This window comes from Haliaeetus albicilla, chromosome 16 (genome assembly GCF_947461875.1).
Source record: "Haliaeetus albicilla chromosome 16, bHalAlb1.1, whole genome shotgun sequence".
NCBI classification, from domain to species: Eukaryota; Metazoa; Chordata; class Aves; order Accipitriformes; family Accipitridae; genus Haliaeetus; species Haliaeetus albicilla.
Window position 1 is genome coordinate 7915052 of NC_091498.1, and position 26605 is coordinate 7941656.

The 26605-nt window shown below is 47.0% G+C and overlaps 1 protein-coding gene and 1 long non-coding RNA gene across 16 annotated transcripts in view; one reads left to right on the top strand and one right to left on the bottom strand.

Annotated features, from left to right (window-relative positions):
- Window positions 1-1329: 1329 nt before the first annotated feature.
- Window positions 1330-5107, bottom strand: LOC138689243 (uncharacterized). Its single transcript, XR_011328067.1, has 3 exons — window positions 4159-5107; window positions 2318-2453; window positions 1330-1580 (listed from the first exon to the last, which is right to left on the bottom strand). It is a non-coding gene; the product is annotated as an uncharacterized lncRNA (long non-coding RNA).
- Window positions 5108-7341: 2234 nt separating this feature from the next.
- SCMH1 (Scm polycomb group protein homolog 1) overlaps window positions 7342-26605 on the top strand; it is a 75512-nt gene continuing 56248 nt past the window's right edge. For 7 of the 15 annotated variants that reach the window (XM_069803408.1, XM_069803421.1, XM_069803420.1 and 4 more), the window contains exons 1-2: window positions 7342-7466; window positions 23932-24038. The gene's annotated coding sequence lies outside the window, so the exon portion shown is untranslated. Of the gene's footprint in view, window positions 7467-8112; window positions 8408-10267; window positions 10287-13105; window positions 13240-21398; window positions 21622-23931; window positions 24039-26605 lie in introns of those variants that run through there. The other 8 variants (XM_069803415.1, XM_069803417.1, XM_069803411.1 and 5 more) reach the window with 7 other exon arrangements.

Consider the following 26605-nt stretch of genomic DNA (forward strand, 5'->3'; position numbering starts at 1 on the left):
CACTTCCCCACAAGAGGGACATGCCATGGTGAAGATCTTTCAGCTTTCTGTGCCGAGCGTGAAGAGCTCCTTGACCTGAAGTCAAGGATGTGTTCCAGCCCCTGAAGACTTTTGTAGCTTTTCTTCCAACTCTCTTTTGTGCTCCTACAGGCCTCATCGGAAGCTGACAGCAGAGCTGCCACGGTGTTCCTGTAATAGCTTTTCCAATGCTGTGTGAAAGATCTAGGTCACTCCTGACTTCTTGCTATTCTTTTATAAACCCGATGTCAGGCAGATGCACAGAATGACTCTGAAGCTGCCCTGAATCATGCTTTGTGAGACAGAGTCTCTCATCCTGGGGAACGTGTTTTCCTGGCTCTCAGGTGTGGTTTTGTGGATGGCTCTTCAAACACAGCAGCTGGACTGGGACTGTTTCATGATCCTGATGGTTTTGCAGCAGTAACCTGTTCTGCTCAGTCTTTTTTTCATCTGCAAACGTTACTGTAGATTTTATGATTCTCATCTACATCTTTAATAAAATGAATCCATAGCTCTGTCTTTCTAATTTCTAGTCCCAGTAGGAACAGCATCTCTCCTTCATCTCAAAGTGCTGGTGTTGGTAGGGAGATCCGTCATGAAGCCGGAGACAGCTAACGTTTAACATTCCTAGTTTAGAGCATTTAATGTTTTCCTTGGTGGTACCGTTTCCACGCTGACTTGTATTCAGTCTCGCTATCTCACGGTGCTGCCAAGGTGCCTGCTTAAAACTGCTCGGACATGGCCTGGACCAGGGTGGATGTTTTCACCAGCTCCAATCTCTCACAGCAAAGACCATAAATTTGTCTGGCAAGGCCTGCTTTCCATGCCAAAAGCCATTAATTACATTGTTTAGCCAACGCTTAGCTGTAGAAACTCAATTATCCTTCCCACTATTTGATCTGGGTTCATGGCTTCCTTTCTCAAACCATCATGACAATTTTGTAATCCCCCAGTCCCTCGGGATTTTCCAAGTTTTCAAGGCTTGCTAAATCTCACCATTCATAAGTCAGACAGCTTCCCAGCTAACTCTGTTGTGAGTCCTGGGTTTAGGTTTTCCAGAGTGTCAACTTGAAAATGTCCAGTGTCATTGAGCTTGCACCCTCCTCGATGCAAATTGATAGGTTTTCCAAGGACAACCAGCCAAGCTGGAGCAGTACTTAGATGAACTCATACCAGATTCACAAAGAAAAGCTACCCAAAAAGACACATACAACCTTCCATCACTTGTGGACTCTACATTCTGGTTTGTTGATTATGTAGTCCTTAAATTAGCATGAAATAATTAATAAATTTTTTTTATTATTATTTTTTTTGTATTCTAAAGGGATATTCTATTCTGAAGAGACTAGAAAGGTGCCATGCTCACTGGGAGGGTGATCCTAGCCAGCAGTCTATCAGTCTGTTGCTTTGAAGGAGCTGCAAGCTATTGGCCAGATTTTGGGGGAGGTAAAATTTGGTCAGAAAAATTGAACAAAGGTGAGGACTTCCTGGAGAAACTTTTTCAGATACTCAGAAAGGTCACAACACTGGGAGGAGAGCAACAGGAATCCTGTTCTGTTTCACTGGAAAAGGAGGGGAAAAAGTGGTAAATTGATCATCACAAATTGATACATATGTGTCAAAGAGCAGTAAGGGCAAACAAATATCAAGACATATAAATAATAACATTTTATATCATCCGAGTTCAATGAGTCCAAGATGACCCTGAATCTGAGCAATGCCAGAAATGCACCGGGCAGTTAAGAAAAGATGAATTAAATTGAATCAATAACCTGAGCTGTTTCCTCATTCCAAAAGTTTATTATGATTCTGAAAAGAAAAATATTTTGCTTGAAATTTTCTACAATAATTTGAAAAGCAAAGCAGGTGTTGTGTTGGGAAAAATGGCAAAAAGGAAAGAAGGGAGAAAGTGCAAGAGAAGGACTGAACATGAAAACTTTCCCTACTAAATTCAATACCTCAAACAATTGGTTTCAAAGGTCGGACAGGACGGGAAGAGGAAGGTTGGGTTTGGGGTTTTTTTTTTCTTTTTTTGTGCAAGAGAAAACTGATGAAAATCTTCATCCAGCTCTGACCTGCTTAGCGTTACCCCTGTGTGCCGGGCATCGGAGGACAGGACTTATGGACGTGATTTATATTCTCCCACATCCAGCTGCGCCTGCGAGCATCAGGAGGGATCCCTCTGCTCTCTTGACAGAGGCCACTGAGCAGCAAGCTAGCGTGCCTTGGCTCTTCCGTGTCCCTGCTGCTCAGTCCCACACCCCCTGCCCCTTCCCCGCAGACCAAGGGATTGACTCACCCCATGCCGCCTGGCTGGCAGCCTGCGAGCCAGCAGTGGCAGCACTATTGACCCATCCGCAGCAGCTTGTTATGTCCTGGGGAACGGCATTTCTTTCCCATAGGTGGATCAAAGAGGACTCTTGAGTCGTGAATCCCTATGGGAGGATGAGAGGTCGGCCTGGATTAAGATGTGCAGTAATTTGTGAAGGGTACGAATAGAGAAACAAGCTGTTACGGAAAGTCTTCGTGGCTGGTGCGATTAAAGAGCAACAGTAGGAAATGTTTAGAATAATCTAGGAACAAAGAAAATTCAAACCCATATGAATCTATTAACAGACATAGGGAATTTATTAACAGCGGTAACAAATCAGGTGTTCAACAACTTCCTAAGTTCTGCTTTTGCAGAGAAACTGGATCATTTTTCTTGTAATACATAAGGCTGATGAGGCACTTGCCAGACTGCTATTAGCCAAGAAATTTAAATAACATACACTCAAAATAAACTTATTTTTTACGCTTAGGCCTGGATAACCCAAACAGAAGCATCCTTGAAGAGTTGACAGAGGTATATAGCGGGCTTTTGAAATACCAAACAACTGCTGAGACAGGAAGGGTGCTGGTATCGAGCTATTGCAAGAGCCTGAAATCAGAGAATTATGGGCTGGCTAGTTTGATACTAGAATAACAGAAAGATGATATATATGTACCCAAGCTTGGTGGGGTGCTGAGCAACAAAAGCATGATGGATGGGATAGGCAATTGTGCTCAAGAAAGCAGCAATTCTGGGAAGAAGTTAGGGGTGAGAAAAGCAGACCTGTACTGCAGGAGTGACCCTGTAACACAGGGGGTTTAGCTTAAATTTGGGTGCATATACTGGAGAGCAGCGGGTATGATGAACAGGGGGGTGTGAGCTCTGAATATGGCACGGTAACACCTTGGTGCTTTGCACCCAAGCTTGGTGTCCACAGTGGATGTGGTTTTCCACATAGATAGAAATAGTTGAAAAGAGCTATCAGAAATAGGAGAAAGAGAAATGTGTTATAGCGAGAAAATTTGTTCTTTTGCCTCACAAGGAGATTGAAAGGGGAGTGGGTTTGCATGGGTTTGCAGTGTGCAGCCTTCCTGTAGAGGATCACTCCGCAATCTGGCAGGGAAAGGCAGAGCTGCCTGCAAACATTTGGGACATGAAGCCAGATGATTTCTCACTACCAAAAGAGCTTACTTGTGAATACAAGGTGATTTTACAGCCCATGAAGTCTTCGGAACAAAAATGAACCCTTTTGGGAAGACATATCCAGGTCAATTCAACAGCTGGTCTCAATATGAGTCTGCTTTGGGAAAGGGAATGTACAGGAGGTCCTGCAAGGTGATCTGCTGCTTGTCGGGGCTTTCAACTCTGTAAATAACCTTTCCTCCTGCCTTTTAAAGGCATGGGGAGGAGATTCCCACCTTCTCTCTCCAAGGGAGATGTCAGGTCAAAAAACATATCGATGAGAGAGCCAGGATTACTGTGTGCACATGTTCCTTTAGATCATCCTCCTCTGCATCCGTCCCTGTGCCCTATTATTCACCTTTTTATTAAATATCAGATTCATGATAAGAAGGTTATGGATCATGGGATGTTAGGCTTTCTTTCTAGCAGAACATGGTCTATACTTATACCATCCATGCCAGATTCAGGATCAATTCCTGGCAGAAAACAAAGTGAATGATATAATGGGAACATTGCAAATAGTGGGAACCAGCCTAGGAGGAAGTCTGGTCCTGGATTGCTCAAAGGCACTAACGAGGAAGGAAGAGGGAGGGGAGAAGTACAGACAGCAGGAGGTTTTCTTCCCAGTCACATTGCCTTATATTCACCTCCATCCTCTCCTTCTGAAGGTCCTGCTCTGGTGTGTCTGAAACCACATGCATCAGGGTATCGGTGCCCTTTCGTAGCGGTTAGCTCCCAGTCATTTATTGTGCTGGCACTCTCCAAGAGCTGGCCCAAAGCAGACTGCAAATGTGCTTGAGCTTTTTTGGCAACACTTCATAATAAATGGCAAACCATTTCTGCGGCTCATTTCCATTGTAATATTAATCAAACTGAATTCCTGTGGTGCTCATATGGATGTCATATGTAAATCCTTCTGAAGTCAGCTGCTGCTAACTCCAAATTGAAGTCAATGGGGAAATTTCTCTCCTGTCTGCATCTTGTAGCTCTTAGCTTGTGCGCATTTATTCCATTCATGAAATCCCAATTATTGTGGAAATGAGGAAATACCAGAGTTGATGAAACCCATGAGGAGCATTGATAATACTTCTGAATTTATAGGGAAGGTGCTCAGATGCCAAGTTGATAGGCAGCACCATGAAGCCCTGATATGGAAGTAAACACTCCTCTGTGTCTTACCATAACTGAGTACTCCACATATTAAAAAAAACAAAAAAGTCCTCACCAGCATTTCCAACTGTCCATCCCTTCAATGTGAATATTTTAGGAACAAGAGGTTTTCCAGGCCAGTGCTCGTCTTCAGCAGTGGTCAGTTCTGCTATTCAGAAAAAGACATGAGAAACCTCCAAACAGCAGTTCTGGAACAGCTCACTCTTTGAGAGTTTTCTTCGCAGGCTTTAGAAATCCCACCCCATTCGATGAAGTATAGGTCTTTATTTAATTTTTCAGGGGGAGAAACAGGCAAATACAGGTTGTATTTTGCTCTGAGAGTACTGATCCCCTTTTTTTTTCCTGAGAAAGGGATTGAAGAGCTGTAGACTAGTTGCTGGACCCCGGAGGTTAGCTACTGGCCAGGCAGAAGCTCATTTGGCCTTGGGCAGGATCTTAAGCCTCGCATAGGCTGGACCAAGTCCAGCATCTGAACCAGGACAGCGTTAGCACCTACATTGTGTTGCCTCTTGTCTTCAGTAGACAGAGGCCAGCCATCCATTTGTGTTCTTTGGGAACCCTCCTGCAGCCTTCTGCCCAACACAGGAGATGGCATTAACTTCCCTGAAGGAAAAGGCAAGAGCACAGGAATGGGCTGAGGTGGTTTCAGACCTCCCTGATGGGTTGTCCCACGGGCAGCAGTGGGAAGGTCCCCCCTCTCATTGCACCACCAGAGCCCTTGTTCGCTGTGTGCCTCTCTGCTCAGCATCAGCGTGGGTTCCTGGCCAGGAACGGGAGGTATCACAGATTTGGCAGTGGGCAGTAAACAGATGAATCATGGCTTTACCTTCCCTCCATCGCATATAACAAAGCTACTTACTGTAGGAAGCCCTGCGTTTGGCAGAGCTTCCTCATGCACAGCCTTTCCAAACTCCACCAAGCCCTGTCTGCATCAGGGATGCTTCCTTCTGATCTTTTGCTTCAGTTTTAACCTAAAACACACAAGTTTCCCTGTAATCCCGCAGAACAAGAAATCATTCAGGGAGAGACTCAGATGTTGGCCATGTCACTACACACACTTTGGAAAGTGTTCAGGTGCTTTCTCCCTGAGAAGACTTGTCACATATGTCTGTGAGTCACTCCAAAGTGATGTCTCCATTGGCCCCAGTGAAATATCTGGGTCATGAGAAGTCGCTGTTACCTAGCAGGGGTCCTTTAGATCCACTGACCATTCACATAAGCAGCTTAGAAGATGAGAACTGGACCTCCAGAACCCAATAATTTCTTAATTTTTTTTCTCCTGGCAATCCAGCAAGCAGAGAGAGGACATGATCTCATACTCTGTATCCAGCTGCAGCGTGACCTGCTTGCTATTTAAGATGAATGGCTCTCTTTAGTTGTGATAGTAGGGTCTTCAGCATGGCAAACCCAGCAGCCAGCATATTTGCAGAGAGCAAATGGGAAATGGCATTCTCAGCTGGGAACCTGGCTCCGGGAACACTGTGTCCTGACTGGCAAGGATGGGAGGTGGCTACAATGGACAGAGGGTAGAGAGCTTGGGGCGAACAGATGGTGGGCTCTGCTACGGATAGATGTGTTGGTGAGGCAGCTGTGGGTGTGTCGGTGCAAGGGGCTCAAAGGGATGTGGGGGAAGACATCACTGATTAGGGGTCGTGGGGGCAAAGGTGGCCCTTGCAGTAGCCATGTGTCACATAGGGGGTTCCCTAGCTAAGAGGTGCTAGGGGATGTTTTTGGGGTACCAAGTGTAGGCTCTGGTTGCTCTACAGGACAGAGGAGGTCTACAGGGAGGTCCGTCTTGGGCCAGGAGAGGTCACCAAGGTTCATGGGTGCTCATGGGGTTGGCTTGCACAGGGGTCTCACTGCATGCAAGCTGGGGATGGCGCTGTGAAGGTAATGAGATACAATAGCAACATGAGGTATCCTTTTAGCCAGGAGTCAAAGGGGTCTTACTCTGTCTGGGGGGGATTTGGGGCACTGAGGTACATCTGTGGTATCTCTAGCTGGAAGGGTGCTGCAGGGCCATGTGCAGGGCGAGGTCCTGCTCGGGGTGGGAGGAAAGGGAGTATCTGGGGGTTGTCTGTCCCCAGGGCCTGGCTGTGCTGCGTGGGGTCCACCCCGGTCCCGGATGTCTCCAGTGGGGCCTGGGGCAGGCACAGGGCTGTCCCCAGTGGGGACCCAGACATGAATGGACATCACTGTCCGGTACCCAGAGGGTCTCTGCTGGTCGCTGGGGGTCCATCCCCTGGCTGGGGCTCACAGTGGGCGTCTGCCCTGATCCCAGAAGGTCCTGGATGGGCACGGCAGGCTCCGTACCCAGGCTGGAGATCACGGTGGGGGTCTGCCCTGTGCCCAGATGGTCCTGGGTGGGTACAGGGGGGTTCCTCCGCAGGCGTGAGGAACACGGTGAGGGTCTGCCCCATGCCCAGAGCGTGGGGTGAGGACGGGGGTCTGTCCCTGCGTGAGGACCAGTCCCGAGTGGACACGGCGTGGGGCCGCCCGCAGTGCTCAGCAACGCCCGGGGGGAGTTCGTGAGGGCCGAGCCGACCCGAGCCGAGCCCGGCCGAACCGAACCGAACCGAGCGGAGCCGAGCCCGGCCCGGCCCTCACGAACTGCCCCCCAGCGTCGCGTGGCGGCGCCGTCCCGGGCGGCAGGGGGCGGCGCGGGGCCGGGCCGGGCCGGGCCGGGTCTGTCCGCGCTCCCTCCCCCGCTCCCCGCCTTCACTGCGCATCGGAAACATGGCGGCGGCGAGGGACTGAGCAGCCCCAGCGCTCGGCGGCCGCGCAGGTGAGGGGGCGGCGGGGGCGGCACCGTGCGCTGCGGCCCGGCACGGCACGGCCCGGCACGGCGAGGCGCTGCCGGAGGCCGGCCGGGGGTCGGGCGCGTAGGCCCCGCGGCGGCAGCGCGGCAGGCCCGGCCCGGCCGCGGATCCCGCCTGTCAGCGCGGCCCGGCCGCCGCCTCACCCGCGGGGCCGGGCCGCGGGGGCCGGGGGCCGGAGGCGGCCTGTCACCGCCGACACCTGTTGGTGCCCGTCAGGGCCCGCCCCGCCTCCCCCCCCGGGGGGCCTCCCCGGCGGCGCCGCGACTCCCGCCGGCGGCGGGGCAGAGGCCCGGGGGGGGGTCTGAGCCGGCCTCCCCCGCCTGCCCGGCGGCCGCCTGCCTCTTCCCGGGCGGGCTGTAGCTCCCGGTAAAGCACCTTCGAGGGGCTTTGTTGTTCTTCCCGGTGTCCCCGGGCAGGGCTCGACCGGGACGGCCCTGCCAGCGCGGGGGGACGGGGCGCAGCAGCTCTTGCAGCAGCACCGGGCCACGGTTATCATGTTCACCCGAAGGCCTCAGAGCGGTTTTTGCAGACCGCCTGAGCCTGCCTTGCTCCCCGGCGCCGTTCATTATCTGCCGGACACTCCTTGCATGAAAAGGGAAGCAAGACCGAGCTGGTGGAGGATTTGCAGGAGGTGGCCCCTGCCTGCGGGTTGTGCCCGGGGAAGGTCTGTGCCCTTCCCTCCTCCCCGAGCCCTTTAGGACATCGGTGAAACCCTCCTGTCACCGCGGTGTGTTGTGGAGACTGACGGCGATGCTCTGAGCAGGACCTGCCGCCAGGTCCCTGCCGCTGGAGGTGTCGAGGGTGGTCTCGGGAACCGGACGGAGAAATCCCATAACCACCCTCCCTGGGGAAACATCTGCGCCTCCTTCACAGCCCCCCCGAGTCGATTGCTTGAACAGACCTGGGGGTAAGATGAGGTTTGAGCTTTTGGTGCACAGTGAGGTGGTTAAAAATACATACGGTGTCAGGCTGGCTCCTGCCGCGCGCCGTTCAGGTTTAATCTGCAGGCTCTTTGAAGCTCCCCTGTAAAACCGTGGCAGCAGTTTGGAGTCTTGACTACTACAGGTAGAAATAGCAAATATAAACAGGCAGCCTAAGTTTCGGATGCGCTGAGCAACTTGCCTCTCGTTGGCCTTGGATGTTTTAGGTTCAGCAGCTGAATACTAAACTGTTTCCGTGGGTGAAGTCAGGATGTGGAGACCCAGCTCCGGGGTACCCAGCTTTGATTTTTGGCTCTGTTTCTGTTTACTGTTGTTGTTTATAGTAAACACTGTGCACTGAGTGGCTGAGAACAGCCATGTGGTAGCTCCTCTTCAGCAGCCAGTAATATTGGGGAAAAATATTCTCCCACCGCGGTTCAACTGCCTGAGCGACGGCATGCGGCGGGTTGTACTGAGGCTGCTGGCAGAGGGATGGCTGCCTCTCCTCCTCTCTGCCTTCCTCTTCTCTTCCCCTCACGCTTTTTCTGGCTGGGCTGCAGTGTCCCCATGCGCTCGCTGGAAATATTTGGAGTATGGGATGGTGGTTTCATACCTCCTTTGCGCTTCATAGCAAGCACTGGCTTGTGGCTTGCTGCTAATGCGGGAAATAAAACTTGGCTCGTGGGGGGCTCAGCTGGGGATGAACTGCCATGGGATGCAGCCTTGCAGGGCCTGTGCTGTGTCGTTGGGTAGTTCAGGATCTGCCCAGTAGATGGTATGAAAATGCAGACAAAAATAGGGGAGTCCTTTACAATGGGCAAGAGGGAAATACAGGTATTTCTGTGTTGTTTAAAGCATTTATTTTATTAAGGGTTAAAGTGTGTTTTATTTGAGAGAGATACATTGACCCTTGGTCCTCCTGTTTCACTATTTACATCTTAGGAAATGATAAATCTACATCTTGATAATCTGCTTTTTAGTCAAATATTTGGTATTAAATAAATCAGGTCATTAGCTAATTAAAAGAAAGCAAATGCACAGTTTAGAACAGGAGCACAAGTGGCATCCCCTGCAAGTTATGGGCCTGTGCCCCCTGGTTTTCCTGTGTCTAAAATTTTAATAATGTTTAACTCTGGAGTCACTTCTCATGAATTTTGCAGCACAGTTTGGTGTCTTCAAACAAAAGATGCTGTTAGAGTATAAAATGTTGATGTTATTCATCAAGTAGCTGTGTTTCAGACTAGGATGTGGGTGGTCTGGGGCTTGTGTCCTTGCGGTGTATCTAATTTGCCTTTAAATTAGATATTAAATATCTGAGACTTTGTTTCATAGCCTCAGGCACAGTGTGTCTAGAGAGGACCTCCAGAGATGTCATCATTGTTTCCCAACCTGGGCGTAAGGTCAGGTACATAGCTAAACCCTCCCTGAGTAATGTTTCTTCTTTTAAGGCTCTTCCTGCTGGCAATTCACATCCTGTGCAGATGATGTATGCCGAGACTCGGGCCTCCTCACCATTAGAGATATTTTTGTGGTGTTTATTCTAAATCTTTGTCTTGCACTTTAAGTCTGTTCCTTCTTCTCTGATCTCCAGGGCACGTGGACAACAGTCTACTCCCTACATCTCTGCATCTAAATTTGAAGTATTTGAAGACTTTTTTTTGTCTTCCTAAGCTGAACAAGCTCTGTTTCTCTGCTCTTTTCACATGGGCTTGTTGCCTGCACAGCTGATCTCTGTCCCTCTCTGGACTCTGCTGTCAATCCACACTTTCCTTAAAGTGCTGTGGTCATGCTGGGCTTGGTAGGACTGTGTTAGTTGAGCTTCTGTGGCATGGTTGTAATAAGTGGGCCCAAATGACCCCATTTTGGGTATGTCTAAGTACTGTTATGTGAAAAAAGAATGCAGATCAGACGTTTGCGTATCTGCATGTTGAACTGTGCGTTTGTGGCAAAGGGCTTGGAGTGGCTTGGTGAACTCATGTTTGCAAAACCTGGAGTCGCGTTCTAGCGGTGTGGGCTCGGAGCTGGTGTAATTTAAAGCTTGGCGTGTTTGGGTCTCTTAGAGCCATAATGTTTGCATCTAACTCACTGTCTTTTTTCCTTTTTTTTTCTTGGCTGTGACTGAAATGCAGTTTGTGATGAGACAAGCAGATTTTGAGTTGTTTACTTGTCCATATATGTTTGAAAAGTTTCCTAACAAGATGGCCAGGAGGGGTCCATGAGAAATGAAGCAAAATGCATTGAGGACAGAGCAGCAGCTCTGGCTGCCAGTTTCTTTTGCAAGGTGGTTAATCTCCTGCATATGTGTCTATTTTATATAATTCAGAAACATGCCAAGGTAAAAATCATCCCCACAATTAAACTCTTAGTGTAGTGGAACTGTAACTCTGACCCTTTCCTTTGCCTCAGTGGTATGCCCTGGTGTAGCACATGCACTCTAAGCTGTGTGACATGAACAACGTTTCATCCCACTTTATTTGCAGGTTGACAGGGTCTAGTCGTAAAGGAAAATGCCTTTTTTTTTTAAATACATTTGTAAAGAACTCCTTTCTTACCAAGCTTAAATAATCTAACAAGGGAGACTTTTATAAAATGCTTACTCAATGTTTAAAGTGACAATGCAAGCCTGAAAGTAGCAGGAAACACATGAAATCTTCCATCTGTGTCACCAGGTCTCACTGGGCTTGGGCTTGGAGCAAACAGGACTTGTCCATGTCTAGTGGCCTGAGCTGGTGGTGTCAAACCAGTATCTGGTGGGGGCACATGAGCACTGGAGATCACCACTGCTTCTTGTTTGCAAAGCTGTGCTCTTTGCTGATTGCCCTGCATAGCAGTCTCTGTTAATAGGAAATTTAGAGGTAGCTTCAGTTGTGAGCTCTCACCAAGCAGAAGGAGAGTTCAGTGCAGGGGCATCGCTGCAGCCTGGCTGGTGCTGAAAACTTTAATTCCCAGAGATCTCCATCTGTGTTAAATTTCCTTAAAAAAACAGAATAATACTTAGCTCTTTTACAAAGGTTTCTGGCAGACAACCTCTAGCAGATTTAGACACTGTGATATACAGTATTGTAATCTGCTGGGTTCACTCAGACACCTACCAAATGTTTCTGCCACTGTAGCAGGGATTTAAGCAGAGTTTTTGTCTGTGCCTCCGCTCTTGCTGTGCACAGTCTCACAGTTTTATGCAGACTCATCCTGAGCAAAAGTTCAAGAATTTGGCTGTGAACTGAAGGAAAAGATGAACGTCCGTTTTGCTGCCTCCACTGTTTGCACGGCAGCCTTGTCCAACAGGCCAGATGGACGGGATGATGTCTTAAGCTGCTGTAGAGGAGTCTACCAGCACTTGTCTTCCTGAGATCTGACTTTATCAGCAGAGGTAAGCCACCCTTGCAGCTCCTCTGTCTGGTTGGTAACTGGTCATTGGAGATAAGGAAACAAGAGGAGAGATAAGTCAATATGGCCATTACCAACACGAGGGAGCTGACATGAGAGTTCAGCGCAGGACTGTTTGGTTTTTGGTTTTTTTTTTTTCCCCTGGGACAAGCTTGTGCTTGTGAATTACATGCACCCCTGTCCATTTCTTGCTCAGAAGTTTTTTTGTATGTGTTATAAATTGAATGATATTAGCACCAGTCAGAAGCCTACCTCCTTTTGGAGGTACCTTCTCCCAGCCAATGTGCTCCGAGTTACCCAACTTCAATTAGCTCTTATGTTTTCCAGACTGACACAGTGTGAACAGTCCAGAAACCTCCCTGTGGCTCGGTTTTGTTTTTAACAATGGAAAGCGTAGGAGTAGATGCCAGTGGAAATTTGTGAAGCTCCATCTTTGCCCATTGAGAAACATGCAATTTCTCCCCTCTCCTGGCCTTTCCAGCATTGCACCGGACGCTCTGTCAGGTCCCTTCTCCGGGCTATCATGGCAAGGGGACAAATTTGGTTCACACATTGCTGGAGCTACGTCTGCTGCAGTTTGCTTGGGTTTGTGGGGGGTGGGCTCACCCTTCTGAGCTCCCCCAGGGTACTGCTGATGTTTGGCTCCAGGGAAGGGTCCTGCTGGGAAAAGTGGTTGCTTTCCAGCAAGGAATTTGCATCTTGGGGGGAGCTGGAGGACGCTTGTGCTGTTTTTTTCAGTTTGGCATTGGCAGAGCGCTGCACAGGATGAAAAGCCCAGCATTGCTTCGGCCTGCAGCTGGTTTGCACCGAGTGAGCCATGGTCCTTTTGGATGCTGTTTGCAATCGCCTTGCCCACTGCCCGCCTGGAAGAAGCAGTGCTGCAGTGCCTCCCAGAAGCCAGTGCCCAGTGCCAGTTTTTGTCCGCCCTGACCTCCCTGTGTGCGACGACCACACCTTATCTCCTGCTCCTGGGCCTCTCTTTCCCTTCTCCATTTCGAGCAAGCCCCTGCCTCCTCCCATCATGCTGAGCCCTCTCCGCCTGCGTTTGAAGCGGTGGGACGCGTGTCCAGCTGCGTCTCCAGCGAGCGGGGTGGGGGGGCGGCTTGTGTTCCCTCTCCACTACCTCCTGGCTGTTGGCGGTCGGAGAGCCTCCCTGGGCCGCTTGCCAGAGGCTGCCTGCCCTCCCCATGTCCCCTGCTGCCTGCAGCCTGCTGCTGCCTGCAGCCCGCGGGGGAGGCCAGCAGCCAGCGAGCAGAGTCCTTAGGAAGCCGGGCTGGGCTGCACGGACGTCGTGGGGGGACAGGGATGAGCAGCACCTCTCTGAGGCGAGAACGCGGGCTTGGCTCTGGCTCCCAGCGACACGAAATGCCAACCACACCGTGCTGCTTTATGTTCCTGGAACTGGCCGGCCTGCAGAGGTGACGGCGTTAGGGTGATGCTGGCTCCCCAAGCTCGGGTTGAATGCGCTGGGTGGGCTCTGCAGCGTGTTTGGGCATCTCCTAGCAGGCGCTCCCCTCCCTGCTGTCACTGCTGCAAAGAGGCCCTCGCCTCCCCGCTCCCCTCTTTTGCCAGAGTGTGGCCTTCCCTGCCCAAGTGGCACACGTAAGGTAGGAGAAATTTCTGCTCTACGCACATGGAGCATTATTTAAGTGAAGGCGCAATGAGCAGGCAGAAGAGCTGATGAAGTCTGATGTGGACCGAGGAGGAAGTTGCACCAATTCCACTTTCTAAAAATAAGTCAAGTGAATGTTCCCGCAGCCTGGAGGCTGCCGCTCTCTATGTATGCTGAGTTTGTTTGCCTTTTTTTTTTTGTCTTGTTCCAGCAAATTTAAAAAAAGTGTGCTACAGTCCATTGAAATACTGCAGTAGTTGTGTGATCAGATATATGCTTCTGAAGAGAGTCTTGGTTGTTTCAGTATTTCTAGGAGTGACCTTGAAAGATTACCTACACCTTCTGTTTCCTAGAGGTTTGTCTAAGCTGTTCTTAAAGATTTCCAGTGATGGTGATTCAGACTTTCCTCGGCAATCTACTCCAGTGCCTGACTATTCAGATGATTAAGGAGCTTTGCTTCATTTCAGGCTGGTATTGCTGTACTTTAACCCCCATCATTTTGACATTTAACCTTCTCTCTGGCAGGCTACCAAAGAGATGAAAAATTCTGTAAATGTAAAAACAATCATTTGTGTAGAGTTTGATCTTCCTTTCTACCTTTCCCTTCTGTGTTCAGAGAGCATCTGCTGGCCCTTGTGTACTGCAGTATATTTAATTACATGTGTGTGGCAGCCGGGAAGCCCTAGTCCCGACTCTTCGTGCTGTATTGGCCATAACTGATGTCAGTGAAAGTGTGGTACTTGAAGAGATGTGTGTTTTATTAAAATTGTATATCACAAATTCCACAGCTGTCTCATACTTCTATAGCAAAATCCACATCTCAAACATCTTACAGAGTTTTTGGTTAGTAATACCTCTGTGTTGCATTAATATTTCTGTAACACAGTTATCCTGCTTCTTTACTGTATTTTCTAGCCACTAGTATCTGCTAATTGTTATCTCTGGGGCTCATATGTTTTCCTGGATTGTGTTTTTGTCCTGTTCCTGCAGCCCCGCAAGGAGAGACTGCAGCAATGTGCAAATGTGCACAATGCCTTTATGGTGCTCCTGCCCTCCTATCTGCCCAGCTCCTGGAAATCATTGCCACCGTAGTCTTTAGTCTCATTAGGTATTAAACCTCATAATTTTATTTCCATTTTGCTTCTGCAGAAGTCCTTGGTGAAACTTTTCACTGTCACATGTACGTAGAGCACATTCGTGTTGTCAGGCAGTTGTTTGAACGCTTCTGGTGGCTGGATGTCTCTACAGCCTGATAAGAAATGCCCTTCTGTGTGTGCCTGTGCTAGCTCTCCAGACCTGCAAGACTGTTGAAAGGTACCTGGCAGGTGGAAAGCAATACTCCCTGCTTTTTGCTGGTAGCAAGCCCAGTGCAAGGCAGCCCTGAACTGGGAGCCCTGTAGCTGCATGATGCTGTGTTTGGGCTGGGTAGCGGTGTACTGATTGCAATTGCACAGTTCCAGCTCAGAGTTTCTGGTGTCTGGCAAGCTTGCACCTGCCTGCAAAAAGACTGTGGAGACACCCTTGTCATCAGCTTGCATCCGAGTTGTTAGTCAGACTCTTAAAGAAAATAACTCTTTGTGGTAGTGCAGCATCATTAAAAACAAGTTTTCAGGTGGGGGTCTCCATTAGAGTATCAGCTGTGAATGGAAGATTGAAAACTCTGCTAATGTGTAGTGATGTGCTATCAGCCACCAAATGTTGGCATTGTTGTTAATTTACATCTCTGTTAGTAGTTCTTACTAGTTCAGTAACAGTGTAATGCATGGTCCCCACATTGTTCCCTAGGTGGTGGAAGTTTACATCTTTCAGGTTTTGGTGCTATTAGTATTTCTCTCCTTGTGTGCAGATTACTCAGTAAAATGTTTTTCTTCCCCGCAGAAGAATATCTGCTGTACCTCATGTTATGTAAAGTTGACATAACATCATCCAGAAGGTATTGGTGACTGATTGGCAACAGGTATCATCTCTAAACTGCGAGGCCACCACCTTGCTGCTTGCCTGGAGCCCTTGACTCTTACCACAGGGGAAATAAACTGTGACAGAAGGCCGATCTTCCTGGCTTGTCACATGTCTTCAGAGGTGAAGTCCATGTTGTCATTTCTGCAGACCCAAAATGGAGATTGTTGGGTGGCTGTACAATGCCACATGTCCCCCAGCATGGCAGGAGGTAGCAGCTTGCTTGACGGTGAGTTGCCTGTGCCTCAGACAGGGCAGGAGGAACTGATTCCACATTATCCAAGCCCCTACACTGTAAATCTGATGGTCCCACTGTTGTCCAGCATTACAGTGGGGGTGAGGGATGGCTTTGTTATCTTGGCTTATTTTCCATCAAGAGCTTTGCTCTTGTCTTGTGCATTGCTGGCACAATTTCTAGTTGTATATGTGGCAGTATATATTCAGCATTATCCACTGTGCCTGACCAGAGGACCTGGTCTGTTCTGGGTCTGTTCGGTTATTTCATGTTGTTGTCAGCTGGAAAATCTGTAAATGCCCTGTGATACTTTATGGCTTTATAAGCTGTACAAAACGTCCAGCAGGTAGTTTAATGTCTAGCAGATACACTCTATAAGAGTGCGTTTTTTTCATTAGCTCTTTGGCAGACACTGAACATACTTTCATAGCTGCAGGATGGACTTTTGGTTGCTTGTGGTCATGGTTGGTTTTTTTTTTATATTGGCATCTACCATATGCACATGTTGTTGCCAAAATAAGAGATTTCGTAGTGTCTTGTACAGACAACAGTGGAGGGCCTCACAATATATTTTTTAGTTTTCCAAACTCTTGGCCCTTCAGGAATGTAAAGCAGCCTATCAACTTTTTCTTTACATAATTAAAAGCAATCTGTTCAGCATTTCTTGCAGGAACTGGCTAGTGATTTTTCCTCTCTGGGAGTAATTCTCTTGAGATAATATTTCTGTGTACTGCTAGATTGCTCTCTCTTTTCTTATTAAAATTTACAGAAGTTTTGATGTGCACTTGTTAGAATTTCTTTGTATCCAGACTTTGCAGCCCACAGAGGATATTTCACCTATTTCAATAGATTTACAGTTTCAACTCCTGAGATTTTAGCTCCTTAAGTCACAGACGAGACCAGAGTTATACACAGGATAAAAATAGAAAGCAGTAATTAATACCCATCCTCGGTGAGCCTGGCTCTTCTCTTCTCTCTTGACATGTTGCACTGCTGCAATTTCCTTTCCTTTTCTGAAGAAATAGATGAATTATTATCTCCCTACATGAGCAAGAAAATAAAACAAAGATGCTTGCTTCCTGCCCTGACACGCCACTCCCTTGGGGTACAGTGAGTTTCTGTGAGCTCTCTTCTCCTGTGCAGCCCTGTTGCCTTGGCAGGCTGCTGCTGGGCTCAAGGAGGCCAGGCAGCAGAAGTAATGGCACAGCCTCTTCCTTTGCCCACCCGGACATCACTCTTTCCCACTATCAGGGACTGGATTTCTGTCTCAGTGCTCCAAGCAGCAGAGACCAACTCCTCTCCAGCTCTAGCAGGGCTAAATCCAGGTTTGGGTGGCTCTGCTCCATAGTGTGAGGGTTCGGATATTATTTTTTTCATTTCTTTCGCAGGTGGGGCAGATCAGTAGGAACTTTTTCTTGTCTGTCCTCTGTTTGCACAAGAAGAATCAGCTGCTGGAAGTGTTGGAGGGAAGCGCTTGATTCTGAATCTGGCTCTACTGCTTGGCAGGGGAGACCCTGAGTTTTGTCACTCTAAGGATATATATATATATATATACTAAAGGGATCGTCTTACCTTGTCTTCTCTGAGAAAACAGGTTCAGGAGGACAGAGAGAGTTGTATTTGGCAGGTCTGGGAAGATTGGTTGTATGGGTGTTGAGACAGGGACAGGGTTTTGTATACGGATCTATGAAGAATTCACCGCTGAGTGTGACTTGAGTCGCATGCGTCCCCAGTGCTGCTCTCCAGTAAGGATGTGACTGTTTTGGTGCTGGACCCCAGGAAGTTAAAAAATACTTAACTCCAGAGAAGGTCATTACTTTGTGCTGGGTGCGGGAAGAGAGCACCTTAAGCGCTCTAAGTAACACGCTTAGCGATTGCTTTGATGCCATGTGAGGCTTAAGGATGAAAGTTTTCATCCTGTATATTTTCCCAAGGGTTATTGATAAGCATTCAATTTAATTGTTAGGATCAGTTATAGAAGGAAAGCAGAAGACAGCAAAATGCAATTTTAGGTGTATGTAACCATCATCATACCCCACGTCTCTAGTATTTTAGCTCATTAGAGGGTGGTGATTTTGTCCTTTACCTTTTCTTCAGGGCTGGTTTGCTCTTGTCCATTCCCTGAGCTCTCATCTCCCTTTCTGCTGTTTCAGTGGAAACACCTTGCCCTGTGTGTCTGTCCCTGGGGAGCATCCTCCTCCTTTGTGCCGGAGTGCTTGCAAGATACATGGTAATGTAAGGGATCAGATCATCTCCTTCCCCTCTCTTTCCAAGGCTTTCCCCATTTACATTTCTGTTGTGTCCCCTAATTACCATCCCTTTGGTTTTTTTATTCCCCCTCGAGCTGCCTTTTCCTGCTTATGGTCTCCTGAGAATGCTATGCTGAAACTTTATCAAACTTACATTACTAGAAATAGTTAATGCAAAATCTTCCTTCAGGAATTCTCACATCCAGCTTGTAGCATCGTTGCACAGTCTGTCATGATATTTCCAATAGAGACACAACTGGAAGTCAGACTTTTCTTTCTGGATTGCCTCTTGTTTCCCCTTGCTAGAGACATGGGTATATAATATCTTCCAGGAGTTAAGGTACATTCATTTAATCAATTAGTATTACAAATCATGTATATATTTATCCACCTGATACTTCCTTCCCATATCTCCCATCCCATAAAGAGTTTAATTTTTAAGAAGACACAGTCCAGCAGAGAATAAATACAAGGTTGATTAACCAGGTTTTTGTAGAATATATGTACTGGGTGTTGAACAGAGACCTGTGAAGAGTTTACGTGTTGGGGTACATTTCTGGCGTCACATACATCGTGTGTGTAACTGCCGTCTGGAAAAGCAGTCATGATTTACTGTGGGAAGGGTGCTGTATTAACCTGTTATGTAGCTGGGAGAGAAGGTTGTGCCTCTCTTACAGCCTGGTGATGATATGGAAACCATGCACCATGGGTTTTTTTTTTGTACTCCTGTTTAAATTCTTACTTAAAGACTTTGAACCATCGTATTGTGTGCTTTTGTATGGGGTGACTTTGTAACCGTCATGGGCAGAATCCCATTTCAAGGTCTTCTGTAAGCCATCTGCTTTCATTAATAGCTTTTGGATTTGGCATGTGGCTCAGTGCAGATTAAAATAGCCACATTTCTGCAAAACTTTCTTTACCACCTGCATCAGTTTGGCCTTCCCATTGAGCTTTTGCAGGCTGGGTGTACCCGCATGGGAGAGGGTGCTCTGTGTTACACCCTGCTCTCAGTGTGTGCCCTCCAGCTTCTCCCTGGGTGATGGGGGATGTGTGACACAGCGCAGAGGCGTGCTGGGGTGCACCATGTCTGCACCTCTACGTGCTCCTGGGATTGCTTTGAAAGGAAACCCAGCTATGTGCAAAACTGGCACATGGCCTGGCTCCCAGCCATCAGGGTGTCAGGGTATGGTCAGAATATGCTGGGGTCAGGACTCCAGAGTGCTGCATGTGTGATAAATTTTCTCTCTGCTTCAAGGTGACCTCTGTGGGTTGGGTGTTGGGTACACTGGCATGCCACTCTAGATAGCTTCCACTGCTGTAGCCCAAGCCATTCCTCTTCTAAAGGGAGAAAAATTTAGCTTTTGACTGTGTGAGTCCTGCTGACACCAGATAGTTATAAAACAGGTGGTTCAGTGGCAGAAACATCATCCTAGGGCACACAGATTCAGTTCCTTGCTTTGGCATGTCCTTCCCATACAGCACTTGGTAAGTCCATCAGTCCGTTGGTTTTCTACATGTAAAAGATGCCTCATCTGCCCCAAAAGTCAGTCTTCTGTGTTGGTTTCTGTTACAGTGCATTTGGGAGAGCTCAGCTGGAGGTACAGTGGTGGTATGGGTCAGAAATGTTTCTGCTTAACACGCAGAAACAGAGACCTCCTGCGTTTCCCAAAGCTCCTTCAGAACATTTATGGTGAGCCGTGGTCTTGGTGGCCTCGTTCACAGCAATGCCTGTGTACCACTGTCGTGGTTTAACCCAGCAACTTTGCTCACCCAAGGGGAAACAACGGCAACGCAAAGCCTGAAAGTCGGTTCAGCAGCAGGACCAGCAATGAAGGGATCCTCTGAAATAATTCCAGAGTGTAATGAAGCTTCCTTAAGCCGAACTGTAATGACAGGGGATTGGTTTTGTATGATTAGCTTAAGTCTACGCCACATCAGCCAGTCTTCATGGTGGGCCATTCCCTGTCTCCCTGGCAATGGGAGGCAGCCCAGATCTTTGCTCTAAGCCTTCAACGCAGTACTGCCTTGGGGAGGAGCAACACAGGATTGTCTGCTTGATGTTTATCCCTGCCCATGGCAGGGGTGTGGGAACTAGATCTGTGATTCTATGTTGCCCTGCATGGGGAGGCTTTAGGTTTTGCACTGTTTTCTTTTCATTTGTGGGGGGGTTTTTTAGGAAGCAAAGCAACACCGGTCTTAAAATAAAAGCAGTTCTGATTTTTCAACAACGTGTGAATTTCTTAAAGCAGTCAAAGATGATTTGAAGGGCCAGAGTGCTCACCCCCATCACTACAGAAATGGCAGGTGTGGATGGACCAGGCCGGCTTTTAACTCTTAGCTCATCAGTAGAAGAGTCTGTACTGAGAAGATTCCACATGTTAAGGGGCTTCCTCTTAGCAGACTCAAGCCGGACTATCTCACCTGGCTTTTTTTTTTTTAAGCCCTTTCCTCTCTCCGTTTCTCTCGGCCTGGGTATCCTGTTCCTGGAGCATGCCAAACATAGTTTTTATTGCAACCTCTTGAATCTTCGTGGAGAGCAAGGTCTGCTTGCAGTGATACGTGGTGAGATGTTTCTATTTTGAGCCAAGGCTCATGTTGGGGTGTTTTTTGAGAGAGAAGGAGACCTTTATTGGAATCCTGCAAGGTTTTGTTTCATTTCCTCCACAGTATGAGACATGGTAACTGCTGCAGCCTCCCTTGCGGTGGTGAGTGATTCCTTCCAGTGGTCCTTGGTTTTCATCCTCATCCTGAGCCGCTGGTTTTCCCTTGAGCTCGACTCGGCAGTGTCTGATGATCCAGCTGTCATTTGCTAGGAGTTTGACCCATCTCCTCTCCCCTCTAACCTGAAGGTGTTCAAAAGGAAGTCATAAAGTTGATATTTTCATTGTAGAAACATGGTCTATGCAAGTTTTTTACATGTTTTTGTCTCTCTTAAAGTATGTTGTCCCCTGAGACTTGGCTCAGGGGCTAAGGAAGTGTGTTGCTCATGATCACATCTTTGAGACACCTCAGTGTCTTAACATCTTTCACAAGAATGTGTTTCTGAGGAGTCAGTCATGAAGTCTGGAGTTTATCAGTCAACTTCTTACATGGTAGAAAGATAAAATTAGTTCCAGAGAGAGAGAGATGTTGGAAAGGACACAAAATCCTTCTGGTAGAAAGAGGAGTAATGGTTTGCAGCCATCAGATATTTCAGATCACACAAGGGGATCAGTACTCCAGATGGAAATAGGAACATTCATTGTTACAGTGTTTCTTTGAAAAAATTCCTAGCATGAATGTAGGGACCCTCGAGACCTAATGAGGGGAGATGCTTTCAGAGGAGCTGTAGCTTCATTAGCCTTGGTTCAGAGCTGCCAAAACGTGAAACAAGAAGTAAAACTCCAGTCTTGTCCAGGAAGACAGTAACAGGGAGGTGGAAGGAAATAAACCTGTTGGTCAAGACAAATTCTGACTTGCCTCTTCAAACTTTGCAGCTGCTTGCTCTTGAGAGTTTCCTTCAGGTCCCATGTAAGAATTTGTTTGTCATTTTGTTTCAGTACTCCTTGTTGGTTGTGGCTGGCTCTGAGAAAGTTGGTGTTCAGGCTGGTGCTGGAAGCTGTCTGCTGGTCATTGGCTTCTACCCAGAAGAGGAGTCAGTTGGCTGCCTCATCAGAGCTTGCTTTGAGGGGGAAAACCATGATTTTAGACCAGCAAAAGTTAAAGTGTCTGCAGGTCAGGCAGAAATCTGAGGAGCTAAACCTGGTATGAAAACCAAAAGAGGTAAGAAGTGTTTCAAATCACATGCTGGCAGTCCTGTAATTTCTCAAGTGTGCTGAAAGTGCCTTTCTTTCTCCACCATAGAAATTAAAAATGGCAAAAAAAGATGTTAAAAGAGCAGGCTGAGGTGGTTATATGCATCTGCTCATCATGTCTCTGTGCCTGCTTTTCTGATCCGGTTGGGATGCAACTGGACGCTCCCATGTAACCTGTGACACACGTATGGGCTTCCAGAATGGTGCTGAAACAGGAGCCAGCACGGCTTGAGCCTCCAGCTGGGAAGCTGGAATGGCAGCACCACCATCACCCTTGACAGGCAGGAACTTACAATGCTGCCCTCACATTTCCCTGAGGGAATTTGTAAGGGGTCGCTCTTCATTATTGGAAACATTGATAGTGTTTGATGGAAAGATACCTGTGAAGAAAAAACTCAGAAGGTTGAAGCAGAGGTTATGTGGAAGGGATTTTTACTAGCTGGACTGGTCATGGTGCTCAAGACCCATGCTTTTGTGGGGAAAAAAATCAATGACTGCAGGCATTTTGCATTATGAGAAACCATCAGGATTCTCTTGTTGCTGTCCCATGGGATTTCCAAGAAGTGCCATTCTCACAGTCCTCTGGCAATATGCAGAGTTTTCTTTTTTTTTCATGATCCTAATCTGTGGGGTATGTATCTGACCTAATAAAACCATTTTTCATCTTCACTGTTGGTAGTTTTCTTCCTCTTCTTTCTGAAAACATCTTGCCTGCTGGCATCTGCATTGTCCAAAGAGGTTTGAAGCTTGGCACGCTGTCAACAAAACTTCAGTTACCCTTTCAATCAAACATGGTAGTGCTGTGAACTGACTTGGCCTCCATCCCAAGGTTCACCATAATCTTCCTCATATAATAGGAAGTCCAAACAACCCCAGGAAATAATTCAGATGCGAGTGGTGCCTTTAGTCAAATAAAGAAGTGCCTAGAAGAGACATTAAGAACCTCAGCTTTAACTCTTTTCATAATTATGCACTCTGAAGGAGCGGAGGCTTTGTAGATAAAGAGATTACATGCATCTTATGAGGTCTGTATAGATGTGACAATATCTTCCACCCACATATTCACACTTTTTGTTTTACTGACATTGCTGTTGCAACGTTTAGTGGAAGAATATTGCAGAGAGGCTACCCTATAACCCTGAAGGTCCTTTCCAATCTGGCACAGGTAAATTGAATCATTCTCCCCTTAGGGATGATAAGGATGAACTTTTGGAAGAGCCTGTTGGTAAGAGCAGTGGGGGGGAGAACATAATTAGATTAAGATGCATTTCGCTGATGTTTATGCTGAGGGTTGTGCAGGGTGGCTGCCGGAGAGAACGGCAGTCTGAGCTGGGGATGCCCTGGGATGTTCTTCCCAGCCCTGGCTGCCTCTGTGCTGCCTTTATTTTTTGAACAAGAAAAAGGAAAATACATCTGAGGTGTAAATGTTGGTGTAAACCAATGCAGGGAGTCACTGGTGTGCTAACAAAACTGCATCTCAAGCTGGTGTCCTGCCTCTGGTCACAACCCGGTGCCGGCAGCCTGGCAGCAAGGGAAATGCTTGGCTTTTCTTTGGCAAAGTGCAGCAGCTAACATGGTAATGTGGTGAGCAGGATTTGGCTGGTCACCTCACCTTTCAGTCAGCTTTTTCTTGAGGTGTGAGTACCAATGGCTTGTGCATTTCATACTTTGATACAGTTATAAATGCTGGTTTGCTTTTGAATGTCTTTGTCCTTTTTTAGTGCTACTTGTTTACTTGTCTTGGTGACATCCTCCATGAGGAATTTGCATGTCTGTCAGTTTCCAATAAACAAAATTTCCTTCTCCCTGGTATATACTTGGGGTTTTTTAGTATTATAGGTTTGCCCTGCTGCACTGTGGAAGGGATAATTTGGAGTCCACAGTTCACTCCCTTCATGCTATTCATTATTTTATATGCCTCTCCTGTGGCATCTCTCCTTTTTATTACTAATCAGGTCTAGTCTTTTAAATCCTTCTTTGTGTGATAGTTTCATTTTACAAAAGCTGAACTAGTTTATACCAACTCAGTTGATGTGATCTTACTCGTATCAAAGGTGTTTAACAGCTGCAGTCCCGTGTACTCATTGCAAGCTGAACTTAAATTGTGTCAAGTTCTGCGCTGCTTTGCTATGGCAAGTGGGAATGTTTGTTGCAGCTGTCTTTAAATTTAAATTTGGATGTTTTAAATGAATTAAATATGAACATGAATAATGTAACTGGTAACCTAGCCTTTCTGCAATTAAATGCAAACTTTTTCATTTTGTCTCTATGCTTTCAGGTTTTGATATGCCGCAGTACTTGTACTGACTTTGCTGTCTTGTAGGAATGATGGGGAACTAGAGCCCATGACAGTTCAGTGGAGCTGTTGGCACTTTTGATATCTTGGTGAGTGGAAGTTGTTTGAAACTGTGGGAAAGGCACTTTATCTGCTAAAAAAGGCAGCAAATCAGTTGGCCTTTTTAGATTTTAAGGTAGCATCCTGCTGAAATGAATTTGCACATTGATCTGTCCTTTCAGGGTATAGATTCTGGAAACCAACACCATGTAAAACTGTGGCCCGTGCTTGCAAGATTATCTTGATATCCACAAGCATGAGAAATACAGCTTTTGAAAAAGAGGGGAGTTTTAACTCTGGTAGGCAGCTTTGTACAAGTGTCAGGTTCTGGAGATGGAATGTTGCAGCATGTGCTGGGCTATGTAAATCTTCAATGCTTTATCTGATGCAAAAGTAAGATTGTCTCCTTTGTGTCACTGACCCAGCCGACAAGTTCTCATTAGGGGCATGTTTGTGTCTAAGGTCATTCAGGAAGATCTAGCTGTGTGGATAGCCCATTTTTCCTCCCTGGATATCAAACTGTAGCTTCTACTATTTATTACTTTAAGATTTTTTTTTTTTTAAGTCTTCAATCCCTGAACAGTGTAAAGACCACATACATCCATACTGCGTTTCTCCCTGTCCTGCAGTGCCTGTTAGCTTGCTTGTTCTGCCGTTCCCTTTCTTCTCTCTAGACTGAAGTCTGTCTTCTTCACTGGGGTGTTTCAGGCTTGCTAAAGCTTATAGGGCAATTCTGCTTGCCTTCCAATCAGTTGTCAGTGAAATAAAATCATACAGTATTTCAGGTTGGAAGGAACTTTTGGAGGTTGTCTGGTCCAGCCCTGCACGCAGAGCTGGGCTGGCTTTGAGGTCAGACTCAACTTCAAGGTTAGAACAGGCTGCTCAGCATGGTAGCTGGTGACGCTTGGAGTATCTCCAAGGATGGAGATTTTACAGCTTCTCTGTGCAACTATAGAATGAAATTACAGCCAGTGAGAATTACCAATTCCCAAGCCCTATGTTAGTAAAGCCCACCTTATACCAGTTTCAGGAGGGCTGGGGTACGCAGGCTATGTCTCTGTGGCTAAAGAAGAATGGGCAGGGACCAGTCCCTGTCCCTGGGATGTGATGAGGCTGGTGGCTCTGGTGGCTGGCATCTGTGCTACACAGGGCTAGCTGCCACCAGGGCAAGCAGGCTGAAGCCACGCATTGTGGAGTTTGGCTCTGGCTCTTCTCTGGGCATTATAAGGCCCTGAAATACACTAATTATTTTGCTTTTTTTTTTTTCTCCATTTTTGAGTTATGATTTTGCAGGATGAAACCATGTGTTTCTGTCCTGTGGTATGAGAATGTATGGGGGAGCTGAATGGTGCAAAGCTGCAGTGGAGGACAGTGAAGGGTGGCAGGAGTCATGGGGCCATCTCATTTGGACAGTTTCTTGGAAGCAGGTTTTGGAGCATGCTGTCCCCAGGCTGGCACCCATGTGGGTCTCAGCAGAGTAGGAGACCCCATGGAGCCTAAGTCTTCTCCTTTGGGGCAGAGTAGTGCTTCTTTTTTTTTTTTTTTTTTTTTTTTTTTAATAGGAGCAACATTTACAATGTCACATTCTCTTCCACCACATGAGATCTTGCTGGGAGCCCACTACAGTGTTGGCTGGGGGACACCAGCAGTCATCTGTGTGCTTTACAAGTAGTTAAGGTTACTCCCATTGCTGTCTGCACAAGGACAGAGGGTGCAGGAGTTTCACCTCTCCTCCCGAGATGCAACCTTTCACAAATTGTATCTGAGCATCTCATAAGCGGTCACAAATTTTTCCTCCAAATACTTACACAGAGAAGGGTTACACATCCCTGCCGGGTAAGGCTCAAAGTGCTCAGGCTGAAGCAGCTTTTCAAAAGCCGAGCGGCACAGGAGCACCTGTCCTGTCCCAAACACGTGAGATTTATGATTAGTGTCCAGGTACTTCAGAAAGTCCCACGTCTGGGGGAGCCGAGCAGTCAGCAGAGGTGCAGAGCCAGGGATGGTCAATGCTTGTCTGGTGCCTTTATGTAACACCTTTCACCCTGGGTTTTATGGCTGGGGGACTTTTCCTAGCATGACTGCTAGCTTTTAATAAAAATTACTGAAGAAAATTATGAAAAGAAGCATTAAAAGTTGTAAATAAGCTTTCACATGTAGATTACCTTCTGCTGTTGAAAGGAAAAGAAACTTTACTCCTTTCACAAGTATGTACAAACACGCTATTTATGAGAGAGGCAATAAGAAACTACTATATACCTTTTGATTTGGATTAAAAAACAACCAGATTTTTTTTTTCCTTTAGTATTTAATATTCCTGTAGTATTTTCCTTCTCAGAGTATTGCTCAATGTTGCAAGCACTGCATGTAAAGGCTGAAGTTTGTAATGCTTTTATAAAAAAATTAAACTCTTTATTTCTTTTAGGTTTGGAAAAAGGCTGGTTTTCAAAATCAAAACTTCTTCCCAAGTTGGATCTGTAAATAACCCTTTAAGCAGAAACGCAGCATTGCATCCTGAGACAGCTTCCTCTTAACATCCTCCTGCCTGACTGCCCCACTGTGAACAAAATGGAGTTATATTGACACAATTAATCTTTCATTAGTTAGTGTAGTGTCAAAA